Below are 23,476 nucleotides of genomic sequence, written 5' to 3' on the forward strand. Positions count from 1 at the left end.
TTTGTCAATGTACTTCACATTGTCTGTTACATGGACCTAGCTCTGTTCCCTCACTGGCCAGTCAGAGGAGCGTGCTGTGGGTGTCTCTCTCTCCTGTTTCTCTCTGTTCCCACACTGGCCAGTCAGAGGAGCGTGCTGTGGGTGTCTCTCTCTCTGTTTCTCTCTGTTCCCACACTGGCCAGTCAGAGGAGCGTGCTGTGAGTGTCTCTCTCTCTGTTTCTCTCTGTTCCCACACTGGCCAGTCAGAGGAGCGTGCTGTGAGTGTTGTGAGTCAGAAGCTAATTGCCAGGTCAGTGTGCCAGTGAGTGCCAGCAGCCGTCTGTGTGCCCACTAGAACACGTCGCTCACGCCTCCCCTCTAATACCACTCTCTCTCTTTCTCTTCACCCACCACTCCCTGTGTCTGCCCACTCTAGGGGTGACTTCCCTGGCGGCTCCAACACAGCCGTTAGACAGAGAAACACCTGGCCTCGGAACAGGGAACAGGCAAACACACTGGCTGCTTCACCTTAACAAGCTCTTGAATTTCACTTATGTTGTATAGACCTGTCTGTATGTGATGTGGGAGAATGGGCAGGGTTCCATTGGCTCCACAAATGATCTGAACAAGGAGGCTGAGCAGACCCGTCTCAAAATAACATAGCCGACATAGAACTAAGTCACAACTAATAGGCATGATGAGAAAAACATACTGCATGGCACTAGCAAACTCGTGTCAAAACAGACATTAATGCATCCATCATTCTGTGTAGAATCTGTATGACATTACTATGTTTCCAGGTGTTTTCTAATGATAAAGAATGAGTCGGATTGTAATAATCATTCTATAGGCTTCTCCTTCTGGGGTTACCTTGTAGCTGGTGCCAGTGAACTGAGTGTGGGTCCACTGCCCTGCATGTTAGTGTGGGTCCACTGCCCTGCATGTTGGTGTGGGCCCACTGCCCTGCATGTTGGTGTGGGTCCACTGCCCTGTATGTTAGTGTTGGTCCACTGCCCTGCATGTTAGTGTGGGTCCACTGCCCTGCATGTTAGTGTGTGTCCACTGCCCTGCATGTTAGTGTGTGTCCACTGCCCTGCATGTTAGTGTGGGTCCACTGTCCTGCATGTTAGTGTGTGTCCACTGCCCTGCATGTTAGTGTGGGTCCACTGCCCTGCATGTTAGTGTGGGCCCACTGCCCTGCATGTTAGTGTGGGCCCACTGCCCTGCATGTTAGTGTTGGCCCACTGCCCTGCATGTTAGTGTTGGTCCATTGCCCTGCATGTTAGTGTGGGCCCACTGCCCTGCATGTTGGTGTGGGTCCACTGCCCTGCTTGTTAGTGTGGGTCCACTGCCCTGCATGTTAGTGTGGTTCCACTGCCCTGCATGTTAGTGTGGGTGTGGGTCCACTGCCCTGCATGTTGGTGTGGGTCCACTGCCCTGCATGTTAGTGTGTGTCCACTGCCCTGCATGTTAGTGTGGGTATGGGTCCACTGCCCTGCATGTTAGTGTGGGTGTGGGTCCACTGCCCTGCATGTTAGTGTGGGTATGGGTCCACTGCCCTGCATGTTAGTGTGGGTGTGGGTCCACTGCCCTGCATGTTAGTGTGGGTGTGGGTCCACTGCCCTGCATGTTGGTGTGGGTCCACTGCCCTGCATGTTGGTGTGGGTCCACTGCCCTGCATGTTAGTGTGGGTCCACTGCCCTGCATGTTAGTGTGGGCCCACTGCCCTGCATGTTGGTGTGGCCCACTGCCCTACATGTTAGTGTTGGTCCACTGTCCTGCATGTTAGTGTGGGTCCACTGCCCTGCATGTTAGTGTGGGTCCACTGCCCTGCATGTTAGTGTGTGTCCACTGCCCTGCATGTTAGTGTGGGTCCACTGCCCTGCATGTTAGTGTGAGTCCACTGCCCTGCATGTTAGTGTGGGTCCACTGCCCTGCATGTTAGTGTGGGCCCACTGCCCTGCATGTTAGTGTGGGTCCACTGCCCTGGATGTTAGTGTGGGCCCACTGCCCTGCATGTTAGTGTGGGCCCACTGCCCTGCATATTGGTGTGGCTCCACTGCCCTGCATGTTAGTGTGGGTCCACTGCCCTGCATGTTAGTGTGGGTCCACTGCCCTGCATGTTAGTGTGGGTGTGGGTCCACTGCCCTGCATGTTGGTGTGGGTCCACTGCCCTGCATGTTAGTGTGGGTGTGGGTCCACTGCCCTGCATGTTGGTGTGGGTCCACTGCCCTGCATGTTAGTGTGGGTGTGGGTCCACTGCCCTGCATGTTGGTGTGGGTCCACTGCCCTGCATGTTAGTGTGTGTCCACTGCCCTGCATGTTAGTGTGGGTATGGGTCCACTGCCCTGCATGTTAGTGTGGGTGTGGGTCCACTGCCCTGCATGTTAGTGTGGGTGTGGGTCCACTGCCCTGCATGTTGGTGTGGGTCCACTGCCCTGCATGTTGGTGTGGGTCCACTGCCCTGCATGTTAGTGTGGGTCCACTGCCCTGCATGTTAGTGTGGGCCCACTGCCCTGCATGTTGGTGTGGGCCCACTGCCCTACATGTTAGTGTTGGTCCACTGTCCTGCATGTTAGTGTGGGTCCACTGCCCTGCATGTTAGTGTGGGTCCACTTCCCTGCATGTTAGTGTGTGTCCACTGCCCTGCATGTTAGTGTGGGTCCACTGCCCTGCATGTTGGTGTGGGTCCACTGCCCTGCATGTTAGTGTGGGTCCACTGCCCTGCATGTTAGTGTGGGCCCACTGCCCTGCATGTTAGTGTGGGTCCACTGCCCTGGATGTTAGTGTGGGTCCACTGCCCTGGATGTTAGTGTGGGTATGGGTCCACTGCCCTGCATGTTAGTGTGGGTCCACTGCCCTGCATGTTAGTGTGGGTGTGGGTCCACTGCCCTGCATGTTAGTGTGGGTCCACTGCCCTGGATGTTAGTGTGGGTCCACTGCCCTGCATGTTAGTGTGGGTGTGGGTCCACTGCCCTGCATGTTAGTGTGGGTGTGGGTCCACTGCCCTGCATGTTAGTGTGGGTCCACTGCTCTGGATGTTAGTGTGGGTCCACTGCCCTGCATGTTAGTGTGGGTGTGGGTCCACTGCCCTGCATGTTAGTGTGGGTGTGGGTCCACTGCCCTGCATGTTAGTGTGGGTGTGGGTCCACTGCCCTGCATGTTAGTGCGGGTGTGGGTCCACTGCCCTGCATGTTAGTGTGGGTGTGGGTCCACTGCCCTGCATGTTTGCGTGGATGTGTGAACAATTTGAAGACCTGTAGTTTCCTTATTATTCAGAAGCATCTCACAGTGAGGAGTGTGTTTGTGTGTGTGTGTCTCCCGGTTCTGTAACAGTCTTATGAGAACACACATACAGTCAGGAAGGGACTGGTCCAGCATCACTCTCCGCCCGGACTGGGACTAAACCCAACCCATACAGGACCTTAGACCAACACACCACGCAATGTTAGGACTGGAGCAGCGCCAGCCAGGGAATAGCTGGCCTCGCACGCACGCACACACACACACACACACACACACACACACACACACACACACACACACACACACACACACACACACACACACAGGGCTGTCTTCCCAGAGTGGCCGACAGAACATGGATCGCATCCCAGTCAAACACTTCGGCCCTAACACTGTATCTCCGCACCTCTGTCTAAAACAGAATGTTTTTCCATGAATTCACAGGAGAAGCCTTGTATTGTGTTTTGGTTTGAATTGAATACTCTCTTTATTCCCCCACATTCTTTCTTGACATAATATCAGATATTTGGACATTTTCATTGGCATACATGCTTTCAGCAGATGATCTTGCCCAGGAGAGCTCAACCTATAAATTACAACATTAGATTAGACTAGAAATAGTACATTTTCTGAAGTAGTGTAAATTTTGTTTCCTCGACTCCAGCCATTTCACATTTCTGCAGGATGCCTGGATTCGTTTGAATTTAGCCCACCCCTTTTAAGTTGGCAGTTTGAGTGATTGACAGCAAGGAATGTTCCACACGATTTCACAACAGAAAAGGCCACTGTTTGTGGGATTGTAAAACAGTCCTATACATAGAGCTAACAGTGGCTAGCAACATCACAACATATTGGTATCACACTGTGATTCTGACCTGAGATAGAGCTTCTAGACTGCTTATTCAGAACTCAGTTAGGAGGACTCCTGTTCTACTACCCATTCAGAACTCAGTTAGGAGGACTCCTGTTCTACTACCCATTCAGAACTCAGTTAGGAGGACTCCTGTTCTACTACCCATTCAGAACTCAGTTAGGAGGTCTCCTGTTCTACTGCCCATTCAGAACTCAGTTAGGAGGACTCCTGTTCTACTGCCCATGCAGAACTCAGTTAGGAGGACTCCTGTTCTACTACCCATTCAGAATTCAGTTACGAGGACTCCTGTTCTACTACCCATTCAGAACTCAGTTAGGAGGACTCCTGTTCTACTACCCATTCAGAACTCAGTTGCAGGACTCCTGTTCTACTACCCATTCAGAACTCAGTTAGGAGGACTCCTGTTCTACTACCCATTCAGAACTCAGTTAGGAGGACTCCTGTTCTACTACCCATTCAGAACTCAGTTAGGAGGACTCCTGTTCTACGACCCATTCAGAACTCAGTTAGGAGGACTCCTGTTCTACTACCCATTCAGAACTCAGTTAGGAGGACTCCTGTTCTACTACCCATTCAGAACTCAGTTAGGAGGACTCCTGTTCTACTACCCATTCAGAACTCAGTTAGGAGGACTCCTGTTCTACTACCCATTCAGAACTCAGTTAGGAGGACTCCTGTTCTACTACCCATTCAGAACTCAGTTAGGAGGACTCCTGTTCTACTACCCATTCAGAACTCAGTTAGGAGGACTCCTGTTCTACTACCCATTCAGAACTCAGTTAGGAAGACTCCTGTTCTACTACCCATTCAGTACTCAGTTAGGAGGACTCCTGTTCTACTACCCATTCAGAACTCAGTTAGGAGGACTCCTGTTCTACTACCCATTCAGAACTCAGTTAGGAGGACTCCTGTTCTACTACCCATTCAGAACTCAGTTAGGAGGACTCCTGTTCTACTACCCATTCAGAACTCAGTTAGGAAGACTCCTGTTCTACTACCCATTCAGTACTCAGTTAGGAGGACTCCTGTTCTACTACCCATTCAGAACTCAGTTAGGAGGACTCCTGTTCTACGACCCATTCAGAACTCAGTTAGGAGGACTCCTGTTCTACGACCCATTCAGAACTCAGTTAGGAGGACTCCTGTTCTACGACCCATTCAGAACTCAGTTAGGAGGACTCCTGTTCTACTACCCATTCAGAACTCAGTTAGGAGGACTCCTGTTCTACTACCCATTCAGAACTCAGTTAGGAGGACTCCTGTTCTACGACCCATTCAGAACTCAGTTAGGAGGACTCCTGTTCTACGACCCATGTCTATGATGACCTCTGTTTTTGTTATGTGTTGTATGTGAAACTATGTTTATGTTTGTAGGTTTATTTTGGAGTCGTCCCTCATGGGAATAATGACGTTATTCACTTAAATAAAATCTGAGATGGCTGAGGAAGAGGGGAAGCAATAGAGCTGACTCTGCCCTAAAACATGTCAGTGCGAAAATAAGCTTTAACATTGGAAGCGGGGATGTTTTCTATAGAGTTAAATTGCTAATTTGCTATGTGAGGCCTTGTTCGAATAGAAGTAGCAAATAAGATCTGATGGAGATTTTATCTGAACTGCATTACAGTTGTTTGCAAATACGATGACATTTATAAATGACCTATTGTTTGGAGAAAATAAGTTACATTAACTGGCTAGCTAGCTAGAGTCAGCGACGTTTTCATAGGTAGTCAATGAGAACTAGCTAAAATATAACCAGCCAGCAAACAATGCAACAAAACTATAATTTTTAGTTTGAAAAATACTCCATAAACAAGCTTTGCATTTCAGGAATCATTGTTGCAAGTACCCCTGGTGGACTGATCAACTATTTAGCCATATAAACAATAAAAAATATATAAACTCTGTATTTGCCATGGCTTCCGTGTGTTTGAAACTAGAGTTTGTTCGAGGCAGGTCAAACATAAGCTTGGTTAGCGACAGTTGCTATCCGTCGGAGCGCTGCAATTGGTTGCCCAAAATTCTGGGACGGGGCTTAGCGAAGGGTCGTTTTCAGGAAGTAGCCTTGTATTTTCTTTTTTACTTTTGTAGGCTTTTTGAATGGTATTCAATGGGCAACAGCAGAGGGAACACCCCCCTATCCACATCGATGGAACAGTAGTAGAGAGGGTAGCAAGTTTTAAGTTCCTCGGCATACACATCACAGACAAACTGAATTGGTCCACTCACACAGACTCACACAGACAGCATCGTGAAGAAGGCGCAGCAGCGCCTCTTCAACCTCAGGAGGCTGAAGAAATTTGGTTTGTCACCAAAAGCACTCACAAACTTCTACAGATGCACAATCGAGAGCATCCTGGCGGGCTGTATCACCGCCCGGTACGGCAACTGCTCCGCCCACAACCGTAAGGCTCTCCAGAGGGTAGTGAGGTCTGCACAACGCATCACCGGGGGCAAACTACCTGCCCTCCAGGACACCTACACCACCCGATGTTACAGGAAGGCCATAAAGATCATCAAGGACATCAACCACCCGAGCCACTGCCTGTTCACCCCGCTATCATCCAGAAGGCGAGGTCAGTACAGGTGCATCAAAGCTGGGACCGAGAGACTGAAAAACAGCTTCTATCTCAAGGCCAACACACTGACACTGTCACTGACTCAACTCCAGCCACTTTAATAATGGGAATTGATGGGAACTAGCCACTTTAAACAATGCTACCTTATATAATGTTACTTACCCTACATTATTCATCTCATATGCATACGTATATACTGTACTCTATATCATTGACTGCATCCTTATGTAATACATGTATCACTAGCCACTTTAACTATGCCACTTTGTTTACATACTCACCTCATGTATATACTGTACTCGATACCATCTACTGTATCCTGCCTATGCTGCTATGTACCATCACTCATTCATTTATCCTTATGTACATATTCTTTATCCCCTTACACTGTGTATAAGACAGTAGTTTTGGAATTGTTAGTTAGATTACTTGTTGGTTATTACTGCATTGTCGGAACTAGAAGCACAAGCATTTCGCTACACTCGCATTAACATCTGCTAACCATGTGTATGTGACAAATAAAATTTGATTTGATTTGATTTGGGCAAAAACATAGTACAATGGTCTTTAGCGCAAAAACGTCACAAAAGGCATCTGACAAAAGTAAATCCACAAACACATAATTGTATATATATATATATATATATATATATATATATATCTCTTAAATGACCACGTTTTCATCAATTTGATGATATGATCTTCAAGCCCATTGAAAAGATTAGGTATGACCTGTAAGTATGACTTAGGACGTTAGGACGATGTCACTTGCACATCATATTCTGAAACACAATCCGGTTGATAAATCTAGAATGTTCATTTCATGCATTGCTGTTGCTCCGTTCTTCATAAGCACTAGCCTATACATGATGTTGGCTTGCAGTATGATTTGGATTTGGGGGGGGGGGGAGCATCTAACAATTGGATTTAATTTAATTCTTTCCTGGGCACTCCTCAGCAATGCAAACAGCGAATTACTTATCAGACTACGGTTAAGCCTCAAAATTCCCCTTGGTGTTTTACCAGACATAAACCTCAGTAATAGTTAAACATTGAATTTGGGAGGTATTTCATTTGTTATATTAGTCAATAATTATTCAGTGAGGAGAAGGGGCTTGTGGGTAACTTTCAGTTTAAGAGCTGAGCTGGACTGGCCTGGGAAAGCTCACTGCTCTAAATGAGCTCCAGTGCCTGTCACCACACATATACACAGCCAGTGAGACATTCACTTTTGATTCAGCTCCATCCTCTCACTCTGTGGTGTGTGTGTGTGTGTGTGTGTGTGTGTGTGTGTGTGTGTGTGTGTGTGTGTGTGTGTGTGTGTGTGTGTGTGTGTGTGTGTGTGTGTGTGTGTGTGTGTGTTTGCCTGTCTCACAACTAATCCCATGACTAATTGAATCAACATGACAGAGTTGGCTGGTGTGAGTGGAGCTCCCAGACCATCTGACCAAGAAATCATACAGGGACTGAGGGAGTGCTGGAGGGTGCAACACAGAACATTCATGTAGAAATATGTTGTGTAGAATATAAATGATTCAGTTCCATGTAGAATAGGGAATCCTCCTTCTTTATGCATTGTATTTCTGTCTGCAACGTTGTATTGTTGTATCCCACCCGAAGATGTCTCTCAGTATAAGTCTGACCCTTGTAGACAGAGCATACAGTATATACGAGGATGTCTCTCTGTATAAGTCTGACCCTTATAGACAGAGCACACAGTATATACGAGGATGTCTCTCTGTATAAGTCTGACCCTTATAAACAGAGCACACAGTATATACGAGGATGTCTCTCTGTATAAGTCTGACCCTTATAGACAGAGCATACAGTATATACGAGGATGTCTCTCTGTATAAGTCTGACCCTTATAGACAGAGCACACAGTATATACGAGGATGTCTCTCTGTATAAGTCTGACCCTTATAGACAGAGCACACAGTATATACGAGGATGTCTCTCTGTATAAGTCTGACCCTTATAAACAGAGCATACAGTATATACGAGGATGTCTCTCTGTATAAGTCTGACCCTTATAAACAGAGCACACAGTATATACGAGGATGTCTCTCTGTATAAGTCTGACCCTTATAGACAGAGCATACAGTATATACGAGGATGTCTCTCTGTATAAGTCTGACCCTTATAGACAGAGCACACAGTATATACGAGGATGTCTCTCTGTATAAGTCTGACCCTTATAGACAGAGCACACAGTATATACGAGGATGTCTCTCTGTATAAGTCTGACCCTTATAAACAGAGCACACAGTATATACGAGGATGTCTCTCAGTATAAGTCTGACCCTTGTAGACAGAGCATACAGTATATACGAGGATTTCTCTCAGTATATGTCTGACCCTTATAGACAGAGCATACAGTATAAACGAGGATTTCTCTCAGTATATGTCTGACCCTTATAGACAGAGCGTACAGTATAAACGAGGATGTCTCTCAGTATAAGTCTGACCCTTATAGACAGAGCGTACAGTATATACGAGGATGTCTCTCAGTATAAGTCTGACCCTTATAGACAGAGCATACAGTATAAACGAGGATTTCTCTCAGTATAAGTCTGACCCTTATAGACAGAGCGTACAGTATATACGAGGATTTTTCTCAGTATAAGTCTGACCCTTATAGACAGAGCATACAGTATATACGAGGACTTCTCTCAGTATAAGTCTGACCCTTATAGACAGAGCGTACAGTATAAACAAGGATTTATCTCAGTGTCCGTCTGACCCTTATAGACAGAGCATACAGTATAAACGAGGATTTCTCTCAGTATAAGTCTGACCCTTATAGACAGAGCATACAGTATAAACGAGGATTTCTCTCAGTATAAGTCTGACCCTTATAGACAGAGCATACAGTATAAACAAGGATTTCTCTCAGTGTCCGTCTGACCCTTATAGACAGAGCATACAGTATAAACGAGGATTTCTCTCAGTATAAGTCTGACCCTTATAGACAGAGCATACAGTATCAACAAGGATTTCTCTCAGTATAAGTCTGACCCTTATAGACAGAGCATACAGTATAAACAAGGATTTCTCTCAGTATAAGTCTGACCCTTATAGAGAGAGCATACAGTATAAACAAGGATTTCTCTCAGTATAAGTCTGACCCTTATAGAGAGAGCATACAGTATAAACAAGGATTTCTCTCAGTATAAGTCTGACCCTTATAGACAGAGCATACAGTATAAACAATGATTTCTCTCAGTATAAGTCTGACCCTTATAGAGAGAGCATACAGTATAAACAAGGATTTCTCTCAGTATAAGTCTGACCCTTATAGACAGAGCATACAGTATATACGAGAAAGCCCATATTCCCTGGCAATAGTCTTAATTGAATTAATGCTCTGCAACAGCCTTTGATAGTGTTTCCAGTAGAGTACTAGTCTGAAGGTGCGTCTGAGCAAGAAGAACAACCCATTCACACATTGGAACACATAAAACTGGACATTTATATCAGTTGTGTTCATGACAGTTTGGTGTTTATTTAAGTTGATGTTTTACTGTGTAAAAGTACAATAAAACCTAGCGAACGCCATTGACATCGTTAGTCTTCCCAAGTCAGCGTTCCTTAACTGCACCCAAGCTGTGTGTGCGTATGAACAGTACGTGCGTCAGTGGAGGCTGCTGAGGGGAGGACGGCTCATAATAATGTCTGAATGAATGTATGTATTTTGATACAATTCCACTAATTCTGCTCCAGCCATTACCACGAGGCCGTCCTCCCCAATTAAGGTGCCACCAACCTCCTGTGACGTGAGTGTGTGATTTGTGTGTACACGCGGGCACCTCACTGTGTAAAAATTCATAGGCTCAGTCAACTCTGTCTCAGCCCTAGCTGTGAATTCAGCTTACCAGCAGACATGATTTGTCATCAGAATGGGCCTGCTTCCTGTTTCGATGTGTGTGTGTTTTCTCTGGCCATGCCATTATTGACCTGGCAGCTAGCCCAGACCCATTCAAAGTGGGTTGTTGTTGGTCTGCCCCAGGGGCATTAGGTATATGAGCACTGATGGGGTACAGCGGAGAGGTCAAGAATAGAAACATCAGGATTAGATTGAGTTCACTTAGTCCCAAGTCTGTGGCAGGCTGCATTCAGGCCTATGTCAGCAATGATCACGTTATAGAACTTTATAGGCGGTACAGGTAGACCAAACACTTATCAGTCCAGACATGCATATAGACAGGCTGGCAGATAATGGTTGTGTTCCCCTGCTCAGACGTTGCTGATGCATACCAGACCTTACAACACCTGGATAGGTATTTTACGTATCAGCTAACCACATTATATGTTATAGGAATCTGTTGACTGACTGCACAGTAGATGATGTGGCAACCAAACATTGGTTGTTGCATGCAACCATAAACAAATCTGGCCAATTGCAACCAACGGGCAGAATTTACCATGCAGCTAGCTGGACCTCTTGATAATAGAAAGTCATGCTTAATTAGACAAGTTAATAGACAAGTTAATGGATTACATAAATTGGAAATGAAAAAGTAATTAGTGCACTAAAATGAGTTTTCCATTCATATAACCTGTATGATATATTGATATAACCTGTATGATGTATAGATATAACCTGTATGATGATATTGATATAACCTGTATGATATATTGATATAACCTGTATGATATATTGATATAACCTGTATGATGATATTGATATAACCTGTATGATATATTGATATAACCTGTATGATATATTGATATAACCTGTATGATATATTGATATAACCTGTATGATGATATTGATATAACCTGTATGATATATTGATATAACCTGTATGATGATATTGATATAACCTGTATGATGATATTGATATAACCTGTATAATGATATTGATATAACCTGTATGATGATATTGATATAACCTGTATGATGATATTGATATAACCTGTGTAATATATTGATATAACCTGTATGATATATTGATATAACCTGTATGATGATATTGATATAACCTGTATGATGATATTGATATAACCTGTATGATATATTGATATAACCTGTATGATGATATTGATATAACCTGTCTGATGATATTGATATAACCTGTGTAATATATTGATATAACCTGTATGATGATATTGATATAACCTGTATGATGATATTGATATAACCTGTATGATGATATTGATATAACCTGTGTAATATATTGATATAACCTGTATGATGATATTGATATAACCTGTATTATATATTGATATAACCTGTATGATGATATTGATATAACCTGTATGATATATTGATATAACCTGTATGATGATATTGATATAACCTGTATGATATATTGATATAACCTGTATGATGATATTGATATAACCTGTATGATGATATTGATATAACCTGTATAATGATATTGATATAACCTGTATGATGATATTGATATAACCTGTATGATGATATTGATATAACCTGTATGATATATTGATATAACCTGTATGATGATATTGATATAACCTGTATGATGATATTGATATAACCTGTATAATGATATTGATATAACCTGTATGATGATATTGATATAACCTGTATGATGATATTGATATAACCTGTATGATATATTGATATAACCTGTATGATGATATTGATATAACCTGTATGATATATTGATATAACCTGTATGATATATTGATATAACCTGTATAATGATATTGATATAACCTGTATGATGATATTGATATAACCTGTATGATGATATTGATATAACCTGTATGATGATATTGATATAACCTGTATGATGATATTGATATAACCTGTGTAATATATTGATATAACCTGTATGATATATTGATATAACCTGTATGATGATATTGATATAACCTGTATGATATATTGATATAACCTGTATGATGATATTGATATAACCTGTATGATATATTGATATAACCTGTATGATGATATTGATATAACCTGTATGATATATTGATATAACCTGTATGATGATATTGATATAACCTGTATGATGATATTGATATAACCTGTATAATGATATTGATATAACCTGTATGATGATATTGATATAACCTGTATGATGATATTGATATAACCTGTATGATATATTGATATAACCTGTATGATGATATTGATATAACCTGTATGATATATTGATATAAGCTGTATGATATATTGATATAACCTGTATGATATATTGATATAACCTGTATGATATATTGATATAACCTGTATGATGATATATTGATATAACCTGTATGATATATTGATATAACCTGTATGATATATTGATATAACCTGTATGATGATATTGATATAACCTGTATGATATATTGATATAACCTGTATGATATATTGATATAACCTGTATGATGATATTGATATAACCTGTATAATGATATTGATATAACCTGTATGATATATTGATATAACCTGTATGATATATTGATATAAGCTGTATGATATATTGATATAACCTGTATGATATATTGATATAACCTGTATGATATATTGATATAACCTGTATGATGATATATTGATATAACCTGTATGATATATTGATATAACCTGTATGATATATTGATATAACCTGTATGATGATATTGATATAACCTGTATGATATATTGATATAACCTGTATGATATATTGATATAACCTGTATGATGATATTGATATAACCTGTATGATGATATTGATATAACCTGTATGATGATATTGATATAACCTGTATTATATATTGATATAACCTGTATGATGATATTGATGTAACCTGTATTATATATTGATATAACCTGTATGATGATATTGATATAACCTGTATGATATATTGATATAACCTGTATGATATATTGATATAACCTGTATGATGATATTGATATAACCTGTATGATATATTGATATAACCTGTATGATATATTGATATAACCTGTATGATATATTGATATAACCTGTATGATGATATTGATATAACCTGTATGATATATTGATATAACCTGTATGATATATTGATATAACCTGTATGATGATATTGATATAACCTGTATGATATATTGATATAACCTGTATGATGATATTGATATAACCTGTATTATATATTGATATAACCTGTATGATATATTGATATAACCTGTATGATGATATTGATATAACCTGTATGATATATTGATATAACCTGTATGATATATTGATATAACCTGTATGATGATATTGATATAACCTGTATGATATATTGATATAACCTGTATGATATATTGATATAACCTGTATGATATATTGATATAACCTGTATGATATATTGATATAACCTGTATGATGATATTGATATAACCTGTGTAATATATTGATATAACCTGTATGATATATTGATATAACCTGTGTAATATATTGATATAACCTGTATGATATATTGATATAACCTGTATGATATATTGATATAACCTGTGTAATATATTGATATAACCTGTATGATATATTGATATAACCTGTGTAATATATTGATATAACCTGTATGATATATTGATATAACCTGTATGATATATTGATATAACCTGTATGATATATTGATATAACCTGTGTAATATATTGATATAACCTGTATGATATATTGATATAACCTGTGTAATATATTGATATAACCTGTATGATATATTGATATAACCTGTATGATGATATTGATATAACCTGTATAATATATTGATATAACCTGTATGATGATATTGATATAACCTGTATGATATATTGATATAACCTGTATGATGATATTGATATAACCTGTATTATATATTGATATAACCTGTATGATATATTGATATAACCTGTATGATGATATTGATATAACCTGTATGATATATTGATATAACCTGTATGATGATATTGATATAACCTGTGTAATATATTGATATAACCTGTATGATATATTGATATAACCTGTATGATATATTGATATAACCTGTATGATGATATTGATATAACCTGTGTGATATATTGATATAACCTGTATGATATATTGATATAACCTGTATGATATATTGATATAACCTGTATGATGATATTGATATAACCTGTATGATATATTGATATAACCTGTATGATGATATTGATATAACCTGTATTATATATTGATATAACCTGTATGATATATTGATATAACCTGTATGATGATATTGATACAACCTGTATGATATAATGATATAACCTGTATGATGATATTGATATAACCTGTGTAATATATTGATATAACCTGTATGATATATTGATATAACCTGTATGATATATTGATATAACCTGTATGATGATATTGATATAACCTGTATGATATATTGATATAACCTGTATGATATATTGATATAACCTGTATGATATATTGATATAACCTGTAAGATGATATTGATATAACCTGTATGATATAGTGATATAACCTGTATGATGATATTGATATAACCTGTGTAATATATTGATATAACCTGTATGATATATTGATATAACCTGTATGATATATTGATATAACCTGTATGATGATATTGATATAACCTGTATGATATATTGATATAACCTGTATGATATATTGATATAACCTGTATGATATATTGATATAACCTGTATGATGATATTGATATAACCTGTATGATATATTGATATAACCTGTATGATGATATTGATATAACCTGTATTATATATTGATATAACCTGTATGATATATTGATATAACCTGTATGATGATATTGATATAACCTGTATGATATATTGATATAACCTGTATGATGATATTGATATAACCTGTGTAATATATTGATATAACCTGTATGATATATTGATATAACCTGTATGATATATTGATATAACCTGTATGATGATATTGATATAACCTGTATGATATATTGACTTAACCTATATGATATATTGATATAACCTGTATGATGATATTGATATAACCTGTATGATATATTGATATAACCTGTATGATATATTGATATAACCTGTATGATATATTGATATAACCTGTATGATATATTGATATAACCTGTATGATGATATTGATATAACCTGTGTAATATATTGATATAACCTGTATGATATATTGATATAACCTGTATGATGATATTGATATAAGATGTGTAATATATTGATATAACCTGTATGATGATATTGATATAACCTGTATGATATATTGATATAACCTGTATGATGATATTGATATAACCTGTATGATGATATTGATATAACCTGTATGATATATTGATATAACCTGTATGATATATTGATATAACCTGTATGATGATATTGATATAACCTGTATGATATATTGATATAACCTGTATGATGATATTGATATAACCTGTATGATATATTGATATAACCTGTATGATGATATTGATATAACCTGTATGATATATTGATATAACCTGTATGATGATATTGATATAACCTGTATGATGATATTGATATAACCTGTATGATGATATTGATATAACCTGTATGATGATATTGATATAACCTGTATGATATATTGATATAACCTGTGTAATATATTGATATAACCTGTATGATATATTGATATAACCTGTATGATATATTGATATAACCTGTGTAATATATTGATATAACCTGTATGATATATTGATATAACCTGTGTAATATATTGATATAACCTGTATGATATATTGATATAACCTGTATGATATATTGATATAACCTGTATGATATAATGATATAACCTGTGTAATATATTGATATAACCTGTATGATATATTGATATAACCTGTGTAATATATTGATATAACCTGTATGATATATTGATATAACCTGTATGATGATATTGATATAACCTGTATAATATATTGATATAACCTGTATGATGATATTGATATAACCTGTATGATATATTGATATAACCTGTATGATGATATTGATATAACCTGTATTATATATTGATATAACCTGTATGATATATTGATATAACCTGTATGATGATATTGATATAACCTGTATGATATATTGATATAACCTGTATGATGATATTGATATAACCTGTGTAATATATTGATATAACCTGTATGATATATTGATATAACCTGTATGATATATTGATATAACCTGTATGATGATATTGATATAACCTGTATGATATATTGATATAACCTGTATGATATATTGATATAACCTGTATGATATATTGATATAACCTGTATGATGATATTGATATAACCTGTATGATATATTGATATAACCTGTATGATGATATTGATATAACCTGTATTATATATTGATATAACCTGTATGATATATTGATATAACCTGTATGATGATATTGATATAACCTGTATGATATAATGATATAACCTGTATGATGATATTGATATAACCTGTGTAATATATTGATATAACCTGTATGATATATTGATATAACCTGTATGATATATTGATATAACCTGTATGATGATATTGATATAACCTGTATGATATATTGACTTAACCTGTATGATATATTGATATAACCTGTATGATGATATTGATATAACCTGTATGATGATATTGATATAACCTGTATGATATATTGATATAACCTGTATGATGATATTGATATAACCTGTATGATATATTGATATAACCTGTATGATGATATTGATATAACCTGTGTAATATATTGATATAACCTGTATGATATATTGATATAACCTGTATGATATATTGATATAACCTGTATGATGATATTGATATAACCTGTATGATATATTGATATAACCTGTATGATATATTGATATAACCTGTATGATATATTGATATAACCTGTATGATGATATTGATATAACCTGTATGATATATTGATATAACCTGTATGATGATATTGATATAACCTGTATTATATATTGATATAACCTGTATGATATATTGATATAACCTGTATGATGATATTGATATAACCTGTATGATATAATGATATAACCTGTATGATGATATTGATATAACCTGTGTAATATATTGATATAACCTGTATGATATATTGATATAACCTGTATGATATATTGATATAACCTGTATGATGATATTGATATAACCTGTATGATATATTGACTTAACCTGTATGATATATTGATATAACCTGTATGATATATTGATATAACCTGTATGATGATATTGATATAACCTTTATGATGATATTGATATAACCTGTATGATGATATTGATATAACCTGTATGATGATATTGATATAACCTGTATGATATATTGATATAACCTGTATGATGATATTGATATAACCTGTGTAATATATTGATATAACCTGTATGATATATTGATATAACCTGTATGATGATATTGATATAAGATGTGTAATATATTGATATAACCTGTATGATGATATTGATATAACCTGTATGATATATTGATATAACCTGTATGATGATATTGATATAAGATGTGTAATATATTGATATAACCTGTATGATGATATTGATATAACCTGTATGATATATTGATATAACCTGTATGATGATATTGATATAACCTGTATGATGATATTGATATAACCTGTATGATATATTGATATAACCTGTATGATATATTGATATAACCTGTATGATGATATTGATATAACCTGTATGATATATTGATATAACCTGTATGATGATATTGATATAACCTGTATGATATATTGATATAACCTGTATGATGATATTGATATAACCTGTATGATATATTGATATAACCTGTATGATGATATTGATATAACCTGTATGATGATATTGATATAACCTGTATGATGATATTGATATAACCTGTATGATGATATTGATATAACCTGTATGATATATTGATATAACCTGTGTAATATATTGATATAACCTGTATGATATATTGATATAACCTGTATGATATATTGATATAACCTGTGTAATATATTGATATAACCTGTATGATATATTGATATAACCTGTGTAATATATTGATATAACCTGTATGATATATTGATATAACCTGTATGATATATTGATATAACCTGTATGATATATTGATATAACCTGTGTAATATATTGATATAACCTGTATGATATATTGATATAACCTGTGTAATATATTGATATAACCTGTATGATATATTGATATAACCTGTATGATGATATTGATATAACCTGTATAATATATTGATATAACCTGTATGATGATATTGATATAACCTGTATGATATATTGATATAACCTGTATGATGATATTGATATAACCTGTATTATATATTGATATAACCTGTATGATATATTGATATAACCTGTATGATGATATTGATATAACCTGTATGATATATTGATATAACCTGTATGATGATATTGATATAACCTGTGTAATATATTGATATAACCTGTATGATATATTGATATAACCTGTATGATATATTGATATAACCTGTATGATGATATTGATATAACCTGTATGATATATTGATATAACCTGTATGATATATTGATATAACCTGTATGATATATTGATATAACCTGTATGATGATATTGATATAACCTGTATGATATATTGATATAACCTGTATGATGATATTGATATAACCTGTATTATATATTGATATAACCTGTATGATATATTGATATAACCTGTATGATGATATTGATATAACCTGTATGATATAATGATATAACCTGTATGATGATATTGATATAACCTGTGTAATATATTGATATAACCTGTATGATATATTGATATAACCTGTATGATATATTGATATAACCTGTATGATGATATTGATATAACCTGTATGATATATTGACTTAACCTGTATGATATATTGATATAACCTGTATGATGATATTGATATAACCTGTATGATGATATTGATATAACCTGTATGATATATTGATATAACCTGTATGATGATATTGATATAACCTGTATGATATATTGATATAACCTGTATGATGATATTGATATAACCTGTGTAATATATTGATATAACCTGTATGATATATTGATATAACCTGTATGATATATTGATATAACCTGTATGATGATATTGATATAACCTGTATGATATATTGATATAACCTGTATGATATATTGATATAACCTGTATGATATATTGATATAACCTGTATGATGATATTGATATAACCTGTATGATATATTGATATAACCTGTATGATGATATTGATATAACCTGTATTATATATTGATATAACCTGTATGATATATTGATATAACCTGTATGATGATATTGATATAACCTGTATGATATAATGATATAACCTGTATGATGATATTGATATAACCTGTGTAATATATTGATATAACCTGTATGATATATTGATATAACCTGTATGATATATTGATATAACCTGTATGATGATATTGATATAACCTGTATGATATATTGACTTAACCTGTATGATATATTGATATAACCTGTATGATATATTGATATAACCTGTATGATGATATTGATATAACCTTTATGATGATATTGATATAACCTGTATGATGATATTGATATAACCTGTATGATGATATTGATATAACCTGTATGATATATTGATATAACCTGTGTAATATATTGATATAACCTGTATGATATATTGATATAACCTGTATGATATATTGATATAACCTGTGTAATATATTGATATAACCTGTATGATATATTGATATAACCTGTGTAATATATTGATATAACCTGTATGATATATTGATATAACCTGTATGATATATTGATATAACCTGTATGATATATTGATATAACCTGTGTAATATATTGATATAACCTGTATGATATATTGATATAACCTGTGTAATATATTGATATAACCTGTATGATATATTGATATAACCTGTATGATGATATTGATATAACCTGTATGATATATTGATATAACCTGTATGATGATATTGATATAACCTGTATGATGATATTGATATAACCTGTATGATGATATTGATATAACCTGTATGATGATATTGATATAACCTGTATAATATATTGATATAACCTGTATGATGATATTGATATAACCTGTATTATATATTGATATAACCTGTATGATATATTGATATAACCTGTATGATATATTGATATAACCTGTATGATATATTGATATAACCTGTGTAATATATTGATATAACCTGTATGATGATATTTATATAACCTGTATGATGATATTGATATAACCTGTCTGATATATTGATATAACCTGTGTAATATATTGATATAACCTGTATGATATATTGATATAACCTGTATGATGATATTGATATAACCTGTATGATGATATTGATATAACCTGTATGATGATATTGATATAACCTGTATGATATATTGATATAACCTGTATGATGATATTGATATAACCTGTATGATATATTGATATAACCTGTATGATATATTGATATAACCTGTATGATGATATTGATATAACCTGTATGATGATATTGATATAACCTGTATGATGATATTGATATAACCTGTATGATATATTGATATAACCTGTATGATATATTGATATAACCTGTATGATGATATTGATATAACCTGTATGATGATATTGATATAACCTGTATGATGATATTGATATAACCTGTATGATATATTGATATAACCTGTATGATGATATTGATATAACCTGTATGATATATTGATATAACCTGTATGATATATTGATATAACCTGTATGATATATTGATATAACCTGTATGATGATATTGATATAACCTGTATGATATATTGATATAACCTGTATGATGATATTGATATAACCTGTGTAATATATTGATATAACCTGTATGATATATTGATATAACCTGTATGATATATTGATATAACCTGTATGATGATATTGATATAACCTGTATGATATATTGATATAACCTGTATGATATATTGATATAACCTGTATGATATATTGATATAACCTGTATGATATATTGATATAACCTGTATGATATATTGATATAACCTGTATGATATATTGATATAACCTGTATGATGATATTGCCACAGTATAATTGCTGTCTTAAACGAGAAATAACTTTTTTTCAGTTCTACTGAATGATTGTCAAATAGTTCAATCAACCCTTTGTCTGCTCGATTACCAGGTTTTACTTCAACTGAAGATAACACCCTGTAGAGAGGGCGAACATTTCTTGGACATTTGGGGGTTGAAAGCAGGACTAAGTTTACACCTCAAATGAAGCTTGGCTTTTAGGGAGCGGTTGAGATCATCTGTGCGGGTGATCTTAACGTGTATTGACGGTTAAATATGAGATCACCTGAAGATAATGGCTGTGATCCACTGCTCAGGCGTTGATGGTTAAATACGAGATCACCTGAAGATAATGGCTGTGATCCACTGCTCAGACGTTGATGGTTAAATATGAGATCACCTGAAGATAATGGCTGTGTTTTCCACTGATCAGACGTTGATGGTTAAATACGAGATCACCTGAAGATAATGGCTGTGATCCACTGCTCAGACGTTGATGGTTAAATACGAGATCACCTGAAGATAATGGCTGTGTTCCACTGCTCAGACGTTGATGGTTAAATATGAGATCACCTGAAGATAATGGCTGTGTTCCACTGCTCAGACGTTGATGGTTAAATATGAGATCACCTGAAGATAATGGCTGTGTTCCACTGCTCAGACGTTGATGGTTAAATATGAGATCACCTGAAGATATTGGCTGTGTTCCACTGCTCAGACGTTGCTGACGCATGTGAGATCTTTCAACGCCTGGATATGTATTTTACGAATCGCTAACCACATTATATTCTAGCAATCTGTTGCCTGACTTCTCAGTCAATGAGGTTGTGCGCGACCATTAGTTGATGCATACAACGTCTGAGCAGGGAAACACGACCAACAGTGGTTGCAACGGGGACCTATATTTTCTTGTTTTGTCATCCGGATTCTGTTGGATGTCCTCCCATCGCTCGCCTTTAATTAACGCCATAAAGTTGTTGGTGTGTTCTTGAAGAATTTAGTCTTCATCACGTCACTCTCAAATACGCTAAGAAAATGGAGACACCATAGAACGTGAAAAAGTCAACATTACTGGAGATACCTTGCACCTCTGGAGGCTGAGTCACATTTGCTAATAAAGAGGTTTGCAGTGGCTAATTAACAGTAAATGAGTGAATTATTTTGCCCCGAAGTTAGCCATGATGATAAGCTAGCCATCTAAAACTGTTTACAATTACAGAACGTGTTCATATGAACAGATAAGACGCTTGATTGATCACCATGTGGGTGCTAGCAAGCCGACAGCATGCTTGGTAGTGCTAGGTATCAACAGCCATCCAGCACAGGCTGTAAGCTATCGTGAGCCTCCATTTGTTAATCACGCCGCAATATGACCTAACAATGGCATAATATTCAGCTTTCCCCAACTTAAGTCCCGCCATGTTCACCGAGTTTCTCTCGCCATGCTCGCATCCTTCTGTTGAAAATGAATGCGCTCCATCCTTTTGTCAGAGGTATCATTGGGTCTTAGTTGGCAATCGCTTCTACACTATTTTTCTAGCTATTGTAGTGCTGCCATTTCGATAACCTGTCTCCAGAAATTATGAGGTGTGTTAATTTTGTTAACATTTTACCATTGTGACGTTGATATATGCACATCCACTTTCTAGGCACATACTAACAATTATTCTCCCTCTGAGAGACCAATCTTCACACTTCCTACAGTTTGAATCTGGCAATACATTTGGCATGAGTATTAGTTGTTAATATGTACTTGACCCTACCTTTCTCTAGAGCCTCTTGAAATGTAGATGGCTCCACTATCTTCCCTGTTTTCCCATTCTGGCTCCACAGCTTGAGGACTGAC

The sequence above is a fragment of the Oncorhynchus mykiss genome, chromosome 6 (genome assembly GCF_057628025.1).
Source record: "Oncorhynchus mykiss isolate SJ-2025 chromosome 6, ASM5762802v1, whole genome shotgun sequence".
In the NCBI taxonomy this organism is placed as follows: domain Eukaryota; kingdom Metazoa; phylum Chordata; class Actinopteri; order Salmoniformes; family Salmonidae; genus Oncorhynchus; species Oncorhynchus mykiss.